The sequence below is a fragment of the Rhinopithecus bieti genome, unplaced genomic scaffold (genome assembly GCF_001698545.2).
Source record: "Rhinopithecus bieti isolate Rb0 unplaced genomic scaffold, ASM169854v2 scaffold_79719, whole genome shotgun sequence".
Taxonomy (NCBI): Eukaryota; Metazoa; Chordata; class Mammalia; order Primates; family Cercopithecidae; genus Rhinopithecus; species Rhinopithecus bieti.
The window spans coordinates 158,206-172,398 of NW_016830040.1; the positions used below are offsets into that span (position 1 = coordinate 158,206).

General features: G+C 40.4%; 1 long non-coding RNA gene across 1 annotated transcript; it reads right to left on the minus strand.

Annotated features, from left to right (window-relative positions):
* Positions 1-2,837: 2,837 nt before the first annotated feature.
* On the minus strand, positions 2,838-6,538 carry LOC108524202 (uncharacterized). Its single transcript, XR_001884000.1, has 3 exons — positions 6,249-6,538; positions 5,406-5,538; positions 2,838-5,296 (listed from the first exon to the last, which is right to left on the minus strand). It is a non-coding gene; the product is annotated as an uncharacterized LOC108524202 (long non-coding RNA).
* Positions 6,539-14,193: the final 7,655 nt, after the last annotated feature.

A 14,193-nucleotide genomic window follows, 5' to 3' on the forward strand; every position in this document is an offset into this window, starting at 1 on the left:
GCCGAGAATATTACCTATTTTGGATGATAGTCCATGTGTGCTTAAAAAGAGTGTATATTCTGCTGTTGTTGGGTGAAGTATTCTACAAATGTCAGTTAAAGTTGATTATTGCTCTCTCTCTCTCTTTTTTTTTTTTTTTTTTTTTTGACAGGGTCTTGCTCTATTGCCCAGGTTGAGTGCAGTGGTGCAGTTATAGCTCACTGCAACCTCCACTTCCTGGGCTCAAGCTGTCCTCCCACCTCAGCTTCCTGAGTAGCTGGGACTACAGGTACATGCCACCACACCCAGCTAGTTTTTCCTTTTTTTGTAGATATAGGGGTCTCACTATGTTGCTTAGGCTGGTCTTGAACTCCTGGGCTCAAACAGGAACCTTGGTTCCTCCAGCCTAGGCCTCCCAAAGTGCTGGGATCACAGGCATGATCCTCCATGCCCAGGCTTAACAGTGTGTTTTCTCCAGAAATTTATTACACACAATCTTTGGCCCAAAGAGAGCAACAAAATTCTTTGGGATTGTTTGTGTCACAACAATGGATCACTCTTTGTCTTAGAGTTGCTCAAATGGTAGAATTAGAACAGTGTGCACATATCGTAAGTCCATCCTCATTCCAGGGGATGATATTTCTCTAGCAAGCAAGACTTTGCCCAGGAAGAAGCCTAGGATGGCCAGCCCAGGCTATCACAGGAGCCAGTGGCCTCCTAAGTCAGGCTGTTGAGCACATGGCCTTCATGGTCCTCTGTGCCTGAATCTCAACTAGATCTATGGAATCCCAATGTGCCAATAGTATTCATTCATTAAATAGTCCATTAAATATAAGTGACCAGCTACTGTGTGCCTGGCAGTGTCAGGCAATGGAGATTCAACAGTAAACAAACAAGACTCTTAAAATATAAATGTCCTTTTAATACCATGCTGTGTTTTGAAAGCTTTTATTTCGTACTGGGCTTTTTGGTGCTAAGGCAATATGATCTTGGTAGGTAGGGCAGAACCTTTATTTCCCTGCAGGGTACACAGTGAAATGATACACCATTTCTTTCCTAGGAAATGAGATATGTGGAGATCATCAGTTTGTTTGTCATTAGATATGGTAGAACTATATTGGATAACCAGTGTTCTCTTAAGTAAGGTCCTGACTAGCTATTCACCCACTCCCTCTCCCCACTTCTCTCTCCATCAACCCCCACACTTTCACATTAGGTCAAAAATTGTTAGGTGATGACAGCTTCTATAGGTACAAGGAAGGTAGGGTTGAGAGAGAAAGCTACCTCTGATCAATACAGCTGCATCATCATCATAAATAATTTAATCACTTTCTCTGTTTTTAGTTTCTTTGATCTGCTTCTAATACACTCATGCCTGGTTGTGTTACTGCCATAAAAGTTTGCTCTTTGAGAGGATGACGAACCTTCTAGTCATACCGCAGTCATCATCCTGGGGCAAAGATCCACTTTGTATTACTCCTCTTTCCTAATGCCTCATAGCTAAGCATCAACGTTTTTTACCATCCTGAAGGTCCCTAGTTGCTGCTTTGAAATGTTCTAAACCAAAAATAAATGAAATTTTTTTTTTTTTTTTTTTGAGATGGAGTCTCGCTCTGTCGCCCAGGCTGGAGTGCAGTGGCCGGATCTCAGCTCACTGCAAGCTCCGCCTCCCGGGTTTATGCCATTCTCCTGCCTCAGCCTCCCAAGTAGCTGGGACTACAGGCGCCCGCCACCTCCCCGGCTAGTTTTTTGTATTTTTTAGTAGAGGCGGGGTTTCACCGTGTTAGCCAGGATGGTCTCGATCTCCTGACCTCGTGATCCGCCCATCTCGGCCTCCCAAAGTGCTGGGATTACATGAAATTTCTTATTAGGCTGACCCTAAGAGCTATCATCCTGTTGTTCTTTATTTTAGAAGATTGCTTATTTTGTGGGTATAGAGGGAGGCAAGCTAGAGAGAGGAAGAGGGATACTTTATAGCATCTCAGATTCAGTTCGATTATTACTTTTAGGGGCAGTGAGTGAGGAGATAGGGTATATTAGGAGGTAGTAATTAGTATAGGGTTGGCTACTGTCTGATGATCAAACATGGAGTTCATTGGCTCTAGCAAAATGATAAATCAGGTCTATTTTTCTATTTTGCCACTAACATATATTTTAAAAATCGTCTTGCTGTGCTAGTGTTTCTCAATAAAAGGCACAGCTCTTATCTCCATTAAATTGAAATTTAAAATGTTAATAACACCAATATATGCTACTGACTTATTGATTAAACTGAGTATTTGGTAGAGCTTGAGCACTGTTGTTCTAGCTCTACCAAAAAGAGGAAAATATCTGGGAAGAAATTCACAAAGTAGAAAAAAGGTGCTAAGAAAGGATTCTATACACATCACATGTATACACACATCTATACGTACACACACACACACACAAATAACATTGACTTTGAGGAGCAGGAAGGACAAGTTCTTGGCAGAGAGGCTGGCATCTTTTCATCTGTCCCTAAATTACACACTGATCAGCCAATGCCAGGAGGGGAGCTGTGATTTGTTTGTTTGTTTATTTATTTGTTTATTTATTTATTTGAGATGGAGTCTCACTGGGTCACCCAGGCTGGAGTGCAGTGGCATGATCTTGGCTCACTGCAACCTCTGCCTCCCAGGTTCAACCGGTTCTCCTGCCTCAGCCTCCTGAGTGGCTGGGATTACAGATGGCTGCCACCACTCCCGGCTAATTTTTGTATTTTTAGTAGAGACAGGGTTTCACCATGTTGGTCAGGCTGGTCTCGAACTCCTGACCTCGTGATCCCCCCGCCTCAGCCTCCCAAAGTGCTGGGATTACAGGTGTGAGTCACTGCGCCTGGTCATTTGTTTTTAAATCACCTTTTTCTGAGTAAAACCACGGCCACAAAGGGGAAAGTAGGTTGAGAATTGTATTTATTAACTGATTTTCTGCCTAAAAAAAAAATAACTACCATATTCTTCTCCTAGAGAACTACCTTTTTCTAAGTCTTAGTGTTCTTATGTTTCCCTTCTCATGGACTCTGCTTTACTTCATTAACTTCTTTTCTGAATCCATAGTCGAAATGGAGGCTTCTGTGTGTTTTGTGATTTGAAGTATTCATGAATATACTCTATTTTAAGGACTCAAACCACTTTTGTGGCTCCTTTCCCCAATGCCCACAACATTTAAGCACATCTCTGACTGGCGCTCTGCAGCTCCTAGGTGTTCTGAAGTTCCTCCCACAGCTCTGTCGGCTGTGCACTCTGGCAAACAAAGATGAAGAGCTCAATAGTTGGAAAGGCTTGTCTAGGGGTCAGAAGGTAATCAGAATCAATAAGAGACCAAATATAACCCGCAACAGCCCAGCCACAGCCTGAGGCTCTTTTTCTGAATTTATACTTCTTCATTTACTGTGACATGCATGGTTTTGAATGCTATCAGGGGAAATATTTTTATTGTATTTTCCGTTGCAGAAGAATCTTCTACTATGATTTTCTTCTCAACACATTTCTGGAATGCAGTAGCAATATTTATAAATATTCCGTTAGAGAAATAATATGGATACATTAATGTAAGTGATAAGCATATTTTCTGCAAATATATCTATTCTAGCATTTCACCAGCTCGCTAGGGGAGAACTTCTTTGTGTTTCACAAGGCATTTGTTTACTCTTGAAAAGGAAAATTGTTGATGTTTTCCTTCCAATATGCTTATCTTTAAAGATTTATAATATAAAATATTTTTATTTGAACTATTTGAATTTCATGTAATTCAAAAGGAATTTTACCTTTCTTTTCAGTATTCTCTTAAGACAAATTTGGTTTATCTTTATGAAAAGAAACACTTTTATTTAACTGTAAAACTACTCATTGAGTAAGAGTAACAAACTTTAAATAATTTGTTACATATTATCCCATTTTTTGGTTAACAATGAAACAAAAATGACTATCAAATATCAAGTATTAATATCTAACACATATTGAGTCCAAAAAGTGTTTACTCAATGAATAAATGAACAAATGAATAAATATACTTACTTTACAATGGGAGAAACTGAGGTCAAAAGAAAAGTGTTAGCTACAATCTGGTATACTATAATCCAACTAAAACTATCTAACCATCTAATTCAAATATTGTTTTCCTTTGTTTTATTTAGAAGACAAATAAAAACTTTAGTACTGAATATTTTGAAAGAGAAACCTGAGAATAATGCCTTGTGGGGAGAAAAGCTTCAGATTAAAATTTCAGAATAAAAATAAGGAGAAAAATAATTTTCGCCAAACACCACTTTGCCTTTCCTTTACTCTTAAATTCAAGAGTCTCAAATAACCATTTAAATACTACGAAGTTAAAGAATTTTCTTAATTATAAATCAGTTGTGCTTAAGGGAAACCTGGAAGCTTTACTAAGGTTCTAATTTTTAAAATTATGTGCACCATCTTATTTATATTTTCTAAATGACTATTCCTAGTGGGAAATAAATACAGTGACACAGTTATGTCTTCACCTGCCAACCAACACCACAGTTGTAGTCCAAGAAACTGTATTTTATGGTACATGGGCTCAATATTCATTCATGTTTCCTCCTTCGTTGTAACAGAACTTTAAGAAATGTGCCCAACTTAAAAAAAAGGAAAAGCTGTTTTGCAGCTTTCTTTGCAGAAAGGGTTGACCAATGAGGTATCAATGGAAGTTTTTTTGTCCAGCTTCTGGAAGAGCCATTTTGCCCTCTCTTTCCTTTCCTTCTAACTGAAATACCATTCTGATACCTGGCATCCAACCACCATCTTGGACTACTGAGGAGAAGCTGAGGATAGAAGTCATTCACTAAAATGGCTGGAGAGGAAAGAGGGAGGAGCCTGAATCTCAGGATGGTGGAGCTTCCATTCCAACTGTTGACCACCTACCTTCTATCTTCATTTACTCCAGAGACAATTATACTATAACTTGATTAATTGATTAAACCATGTTATTTGAGTTTTCTCTTACATACAACCAAGCCTAATCACAACTAATATAGCCATGTTATAGCTATGAGACTTTTAGCAACTCATTTCTCTATACCTCAGTTTACTCATCTGTAAAAATGGACCCGGTAACAGTATTGACTCAGAGACCTGTTATAAGGATTAAATGAGCTAATATATGTAAAGAGCTTAGAATTGTAGCCAACACAGACTAAAGGCTCAGTGAATCCTCTATTGTTATTATTCACTTGTACCACCTATAATATAACACCCGCAGAATAAATGAGAAAAGGAGTATGAAGAGGAGAAATCACATTTGTTTCCCATCGTCTTCTTCAGAGATGAAAGACCTGGGTAAAGAGCATAACGAAACACATAACACATCATACTTCTCAATTAAAAGCACTTTGCAGATTACAAGTCATTCTGTAAGGATACTTGAGTTGTTCTAATCCTTACCAGAGCTCTGAGATGAGGGTGAAAGTCGAAACTTGCTTGAGTCAACAGGTCATTTGCTGGCTGGTTCAAGATCTGGAGTCCCAGGTTCACTGTTCCAATAAAGGCCAAGTTGGCTTGGTTCTAGTTCGTGACCCTAGAGAGTACAGTATACTTAGTTTTGGTTAATTGTCCTCTGAATAGGATTCTAAATTTAAATCATGTGGGATAACACATGAGGAGGTCTGAGCCATGCTCCTGAGAAACTCCAGGCATCTGCCCTCTCCTGCTGTGATTGGCTCCACCTGCCAGCACGTGTGTGGGGGTTGTAACTAAGTCTTTTTGTTTGTTTTTTTAAAGGGAAATTTCCTGAATTTTTTCAAGAAATCTATTTTTCCCCCAGCTAATTTATTTAAAAGCCTCTGAGCCTTTGGGTCTTAACTTTAGGATGACTCCCCAGTGAGCTCTGCTCACATCTTAATTTAATAATAATAGCTAATATTTTTTAAGCACTCATTATAGGCAAGGCACCATTTTAAGTGCTTACTGATATCATCCTACTTAATCCTCACAAAACGTTGCAAGGTACTGTTGTATTTGCCTTTTAAAGATAATCACCCTGAGGCACAAACGGTGGAGTGACCTATTCAAAGTCACCAGGAGGGGTGGTGGCAGAGCCAGGTGACTCCATGGTCCTAGCCACCACCCACTACTCTTGTCTCATATTTAAAAACTGTCCACTATCTGTCTTTACTTTTCAAGGCTCAACCACTCAGAAGGGCCTGGGTGTGTTTCTTTGCTCAAGTGCCTTTGACTGTGGTCATATTTCAATCTTGTTATTCCACATGCCAGTCTTTCATTACTCACAAAAGATAATAAAATCCCTCAGGTGATGTCTTCCACTGCATCAGCTACCCAGGTTGTTCTGTCTTCCATGCCAGAGGCTTGTTGCTTTTGGTTGGTCTTTCCTTCATTTCAGCTCACTATCAAACGCCCAGGAGAGCCTCTGGCTCGTGACTCCAAGGCCAGTTCTCCAGGACTTTTACTTCCGTAATCTTCGTCCCTTAAACCCATAATGTAGTCTAATATAAGAAAAGCTTCGGCCGGGCGCGGTGGCTCAAGCCTGTAATCCCAGCACTTTGGGAGGCCGAGACGGGCGGATCACGAGGTCAGGAGATCAAGACCATCCTGGTTAACAAAACCCCGTCTCTACTAAAATACAAAAAAAAAAAAAACTAGCCGGGCGACCTGGCGGGCGCCTGTAGTCCCAGCTACTTGGGAGGCTGAGGCAGGAGAATGGCGTGAACCCGGGAGGCGGAGCTTGCAGTGAGCTGAGATCTGGCCACTGCACTCCAGCCTGGGCGACAGAGCGAGACTCCGTCTCAAAAAAAAAAAAAAAAAAAAAAAAGCTTCAAACAAATCCCAGTTGAGGGGCATCCTACAAAATACCTGACCAGCACTCCTTAAAACTGTCACAGTCATCAAGAACAAGGAAAACCTGAGAAAGTGTCACCACCAAGAAGAGACATGAGAATTATTTGTAACATAGTATCCTGGATGGGATCCTGGAACAGAAAAAGGACACCAGGTAAAACCTAAGGAAATGTAAATATAGTTAATCATAATGCATCAGTATTGGCTCATTAATTGTGGCAAATGAACCATGCTAATGTAAGATGTCAATGAAAGGGAAACTGGTGCAGAACAGTTGGGAACTCGCTGTACTATATTTGCAATTTTTCTGTAAATCTAAAACTTTTCTAAATTAAAAAGTTTGTTTTTTTAAAAAAGTATATGCCATGTAGTAAAGTCCTGTCCTATTTGTGAGGTTCTACTGGGCTGGCTAATACACCATCTTCTTTGTAAAAACCTTGAACCAAACACATCCTTCTCTCCCCTGAAGAGCTTAGGGTACTTTATAGAAAGGGATGTATGTTTTTATTGTTTCTGCTGATCCAGGTGGCAACTTTTATGATTCCTGGGTTGTCCAGTAATGATATCTGCCATAGGGAATAGCTTCCTAAAGCTCACCAGAATGGCACCATAGCTGGGTGTGGAGCCTTGTATGGCACCTGTCCCAGTGCCATTCCAGGCTGGGCAGGAAACTGGCTCAGATGAATTCAATTCCATTCCATTCAACAAATATTAACTAGCACCTACTATGTATTGTAAGCACTGGGAAACTATTATGTTGGTGCAGAAGTAATTGCAGTGCACAACCGCAATTACTTTTGCACCAACCTAATAAAACCGAAAAAGATTCTGTTTCCTGCTCAAGGACAGTGTGGTGTAATTGGGGAGAGACAAATATATCATTAGACAATTTCAGAACAAGAAGTTACGTATCATGGCAGATGTGTAAAAGGTGTTGAGGGCGCTTGGGAGGAAAGATACCTCGCCAGGCAGGAGTGGGTATTGAGCCCTAGGAAAACAGTCTCAGCCTGAAGTGCAGGTGAATCCTGGTTAGGGGGAAATGTGTTTTCATTCCGTAGGGGCTCTGCTATGTCTGATTTCTTAAGACTTGATGGCTCTTCTGAAGAGTTTACTCAATAGCAGTAGTGGGGATACATTAAAGCCAGTTTTCCTGGCAGGGCACAAATCTTACTTTCAGGGGCTCAAGTTTTGTGAGAACATGAAAGCGCTTTGATATATATGAATAGCAAATCATGGTTCAAATAACTTGGCTTACTCTTGTGTCTCTGAGGTGTGAACGGGGAAGGGAGATTCGCGCAGGATTTTGTGGACTGTAAAATATGCTGGCACTCCTAGGAGGGTGGTAATGGGCCTGAATTTTCTGTTTATACCTTTAGGAGTGATTAATCAGGACAATGGAGATTAATGCTATTTTCTTATACCCTTTGATAGTAAGGCATAGGCGTTTTCTCCTTAGGCTGTGAACCAGATCTGGGGGACACTTCCTGGGTCCCTTTCCTCCCTGTGAGAAATTTAATGAGCCACATTCTCATTAGACCGCGAGGTCTAAGTTTGAGGCACTGTGCAAAGTGCATTTTGCAAACATAAGAGACTTTTTTCTTTCTTTTCAGTAGTAAGTCATTGCATTAGAGAAGCAATTTCCTGATACGGAGGTTCCAAATAAATTGTCTGTGCTGTCTAAATGTTTTTCCAGATATTTTGAAATTATTTGCTCTCTTTCCATGTCATTCTCTGAGGGATGAGGAGCAGCCAGCTGTTGGGTCCTCTTCGCCTGCTTGCTGTCAGCACCACCTCTCCTTCCCTCATCCTAGGAGGTCCTTCCGTCAAAGGCAAATGCCCACAACGTATCCTGAGACAGTTAACATCCTTCCCTTCATATCCACTTTCCTAAGCTAGGAAGAATAAAGAAACTATTTGCTTGGCTTTAGTCAGCACCTTGTGTCTCATAGGCTGCAATTCTTTGGTACCAATTACACCACTAATTGTTTAGCCATCAGGGAAAACTGGTCTTTTATAAATTTTCCTTTTCTGAGTCTCCCTAACACAATGAAAAGGCCCTAGTGTCCAGACAAGGATTTAAAGAGTGGAGTCTGGGGGGTAAGTTTACAATGCTTGGGGGAAAAAAAAGGATACTCCACGACTGAGAAAGCTAAGCCAGGAGGGGTACTTGAGCCCAGGAGTTTGCGGTTACAGTGATCTATGATCATGCCATTGCACTCCAACTTGGGGCAACAAAGCAAGACCCTGTACCTGTCTCCAAAAAAATAAAAAGGATACAATGCAAGAACATGATTTTATTTTTCTTGAGACGGAGTTTCGCTTTTGTTGCCCAGGCTGGAGTGCAATGGCGCGATCTCGGCTCACTGTAACCTCTGCATCCTGGGATCAGGTGATTCTCCTGCCTCAGCCTCCTGAGTAGCTGGGATTACAGGCATGTGCCATCACACCCGGTTAATTTTTTTGTATTTTTAGTAGAGACGGGGTTTCTCCATGTTGGTCAGGCTAGTCTTGAACTCCTGACCTCAGATGATCTGCCTCCTGCGGCCTCCCAAAGTGTTGGGTTACAGGCATGAGCCACCATGCCTGGCCAAGAACATGATTATTAAAGTGGACACAGACCAGCTAGGAATTAGGAAGAACTTCTTAGTATCTAAAGAAGAAGAAAAAAAAAAAGACAGTAACTAATATCTACAACTGCCCAATAGCTACATTTTTGGTGGGTAAAAAGCACTGAATGACGATTTATTAGACAGTGTTCATATCAGAAGATGTTTTCTTCCATAACTTATTTTGACATGGTTTAGTGTCTCATTGCTATCACTTTTTTTTTTTTTTTTTTGAGACGGAGTCTTGCTCTGTCACCCAGGCTGGAGTGCAGTGGCTGGATCTCAGCTCACTGCAAGCTCCTCCTCTTGGGTTCATGCCATTCTCCTGCCTCAACCTCCCGAGTAGCTGGGACTACAGGCGCCCGCCACCTCGCCCGGCTAGTTTGTTGTATTTTTTAGTAGAGACAGGGTTTCACCGTGTTAGCCAGGATGGTCTCGATCTCCTGACCTCGTGATCCACCCGTCTCGGCCTCCCAAAGTGCTGGGATTACAAGCTTGAGCCACCGCGCCCGGCCTATCACTTTATTATATAAATGACCATTAAAATACATTAAATCTTGAAAAGATGGACCTTGATTTTATATCTGGTCTGAGTGATAAGAAATGGATTTATATGCTCTCCTGCATTTTGTGAAACTGGCCACAAATCAGAGGAGTAGAAACAGAATTATTTTGAAATGACTTATAAATATTATATACATTATTGTTTTTAAGAGGAAGTAATTTTCCAGCAGAAATGGCCAACAAGATTACCTGATTTCTCCAAGAAGCATGAACTGCGTATCTACCATGTACTGTGTTTACCTCCTAGAAATTAAAAAATGAGTAAATCAAAGATACTGACACCAAGAGCTCACAGACTGCTCGAGAAAATAGAGAATAAACAGAATTATGGTACAATGTGGTAAGTACTGTAATAAAGGCACACAGTCAGAACTAGGAAGAGGAAGGAAGGCTTTATAATGGGCTGGCCGTTCCCTCTGCCTAGCTCTGCTGGGGCAGGTGAAGCTTGACTTTTAAATTGAGAGTTGAATGATAAGTAAGAGTTCAAAAGGGCAGGTAAAGAGAATTAATTCTAGGCTAAGAACCACCTGTGCAAAGGCAGGAGGGTAGCGAGTACAGTGCCTTCAGGTGTTAGACACTTTACTATCATCGGGTTGGAGAGAGGCGATTACCAAAGATGAGGATGGAAGAGTAGGTAGGGCATAGATCTCCAAGGGCCTTTTAAAGCATGCCACGGAGGTAGACATTACCCTGTAGACCAACACTTCTTAAAGTTTAATGCTCATATGACTCATTTGGGTACTTGTTAAAATATAGATGCTAGCTGGGCACAGTGGCTTGCACCTGTAGTCCTAGCTACTCAGGAGGCTGAGGCAGGAGGAGCGCTTGAGCCCAGGAGTTCAAGGCTTTATTACACTAGGATCATGCCTGTAAACAGCCACTGCACTCCAGCCTGGGCAGCACAGATAGGTCTCACGTGGGGCCTGAGTGTCAGCTTTTCTAAAATGTCCTAGATGATGTGCTGCTACAATAAAGTTGGTCTACAGACCATGTGATAAATAGCAAATATTTACAAATTACAAATTCCATTACCTGGAATGAATTCTATGCACTAAGACATACCTTCAGCCCTTGAGAGGAACTGGGACACGATTCAACTAGAGCTTCCAGGATGGTGAATTCTGCCTATGAGTTGCCTCCTCGGTTTACTGTGGGTGCTCTACAAATGCAATAATTTTTTTCTACATGTTCTATCATGTGAAGACAGTGGGGAAGCAATGTAACACAAATAATCCAGTCAGTACTGTAAGAACCACATTTTGGCTTTTTTGGCTGCGGGGAGCAAACAGTCCCAATTACCCAAAGCAGCTGATATTCATTGTCAGCATGGCCCAGAGCCTTTTCCCCCAGTAGTAATCATTTGGAGGTTGAAATCTTGGCTCCAGTTCACCTCTGCAGTGGGACTTAATTCATGCCAGACTGTGGTGGTTTCTGTAGCAGTCCAACTCTGCCAAGGCTCAAAGTCCAAAGATTCTCTCATGCAGTGGCAACAAAGGAGGAGCAGAATTAAAACATAAAACTCTTGTTCTATGACCTTTCAGCTATTACTGTTTAATTATTTTTATGACATTATAAGTCATTTTGCCAAGTCATTCCCTAGCCCTTTTTCAAAATATGACAATGATTATTAACGTGGTCTCTTTTCCTAATAACCTATAATAGATATGTGGAATAGAAAAATGTCAGACTGTATCAAATGAAAGACATCTGAATTTCTGTGGAGTCTGTTGGTCTTTAGGTTAACATTGTATATAAGTATGTGTGTAGGAACATAGTCACACATATGAGATTGTGCCTGCAGGTCAATTTCTAGAAAAGAAATTGCTCACAGGTGTTGCCTCTGGAGAGAAGGGGGGAATGGAAGAAGGGTCAGCTCTGTGAGATCTTCTAGGCAATAGTACTTCTTTTATTCTGTTTAAATTTTTTTTTCTAATATGATGGCTTAACTTAAAAAATACAAAAAAAAAAAAAAAGAACTGTCTCAATGACTGAAAAGTATGATAATACTTGCAGGTTTGGGTAATATAATCCCTTTCCTCTGGGTCATCTAGTATTGAGACTTTTTTGTACTGTGTTTAAGGGGAAAAGATTAATGGCTTTAGGTCTCCTGAAGTTTAAGCCCAGGTTGCTAAATTACCTACAGTTGGTTAGTAAGGAAATCAATTTTTGAAATAAAAAGTTCCCCATAAAATTTTTTTCAATTGTTTCCTCAGTTGATGATTTTTGCCCTCTCTTCAGACAATAGTGAAATATAAAATGAGATGCAGCATTACAAAATGAAAAGAATTGGAGGGAAAACATTTGTTTTAATGAAGTCAAGTATCTTCATTGATTCCCCTCTCTCCACCTTCTCTCTCCCCCAACTATAATATCATAGAATACTGAAGGGAAGCACATTCCAGATACATGTTGTAGAGACTAGCAACATTTAATGGATAACTTACATTATGCTATTATAAATTTATAAGCCTAGAAGATTATTATCTTCCATAAATACTATGAGTATTAAACATTCAACAGTCATAACCCAGTTTGCAATCTCCTATGACTTACATAAAATTTCATCTAATAAATTGCAGTGAAAATAGATGGCAGACGGGAAGGTAGGACTAGATTGCAGTTCCGACTCAGAGCAGCATGCAGAGGCTCTCATAGTGAATTTAGCTCCAGAATGACTGTAAGAACAAACTAGAAATCCAGAGAGGACCCACAGAACCTCTGAAGAAAATAGACTGCTCCTGCAGGACCCAGGAGACATCCAAATACTGTGCTGGTATCCATGGCTGAGAGACCTATTGACAGTTCACATTGCAGGACTCTGTGAAGACAACCCCCAGTACCAGCCTGGAGCTGGGTAGACTTGCTGCATGGCTAGACCTGGAAGAGAGATAACAATCACTGCAGCTCAGCTCACAGGAAGCCACATCCATAGGAAAAGGGGAAGAGTACTACATTAAGGGAATACCTCATGGGACAAAAGAATCTGAACAACAGCCTTCAGTTCTAGACTTTCCCTCTGACAAAGCCTACCCAAATAAGAAGGAACCAGAAAAACAACTCTGGTAATATGGCAGAACAACTCTGCTAACATGACTCTTTAATATCCCCCAAAATCACACTAGCTCATCAGCAATGGATCCAAACCAAAAATGTACCTGATTTACCTGAAAAAGAATTCAGGAGGTTAGTTATGAAGCTAATCAGGGAGTCATCAGAGAAAGGCAAAGCCCAATGCAAGGAAATCCAAAAAACGATATAAGAAGTGAAGAAAGAAATGTTCAAGGAGATATTTGGCATGAAGAAAAATATAACAAAAACTGTAGGAAACACTGGACACACAAAAAAATGCAAAATGCTCTAAAAAGTCTCAGCAATAGAATTGAACAAGTAGAAGAAAGAAATTCAGAGCTTGAAGAAAAGAGCTTAGAATTAACCCCATTCAACAAAGACGAAGAAGAAAGAATAAGAAAATATGAACAAGGCCTCCAAAAAGTCTGGGATTATGTTAAATGACCAAACCTAAGAATAACTGGTGTTCCTGAAGAAGAGAAATCTAAAAGTTGGGAAAACACATTTGGGGGAATAATTGGGGAAAACATATTTGGGGGAATAATTGAGGAAAACTTCGCCAGCCTTGCTAGAGTCTTAGATGTCCAAATACAAGAACCACAAAGAAGACCTGGGAAATTCATTGCAAAAGATCATTGCCTAGGCACGTTGTCATCAAGTTATCTAAAGTTAAGACAAAGGAAATAATCTTAAGAGCTGTGAGACAAAAGCACCAGCTAACCTGTAAAGGAAAACCTATCAGATTAACAGCAGATTTCTCAGCAGAAACCCTACAAGCTAGAAGGGATTGGGGGCCTATCTTCAGCCTCCTCAAGCAAAACAATGATCAGCCAAGAATTTTGTATCCAGCAAAACTAAACTAAACATCATATGTGAAGGAAAGATACAGTCCTTTTCAGACAAACAAATGCTGAGAGAATTCGCCACTACCAAGCTACCACTAAAGGAGCTCTAAATCTTGAAACAAATCCTGCAAACACATCAAAACAGAACCTCTTTAAAGCATAAATCACACAGGATCTATAAAACAAAAATAAACTTAAAAAGCACAAACAAATAACAGCAACAACGAAAAAACAAAGGTACACAGGCAACAAAGAGCAGGATGAATTCAATGTTACCTCACATCCAAAGTTGTC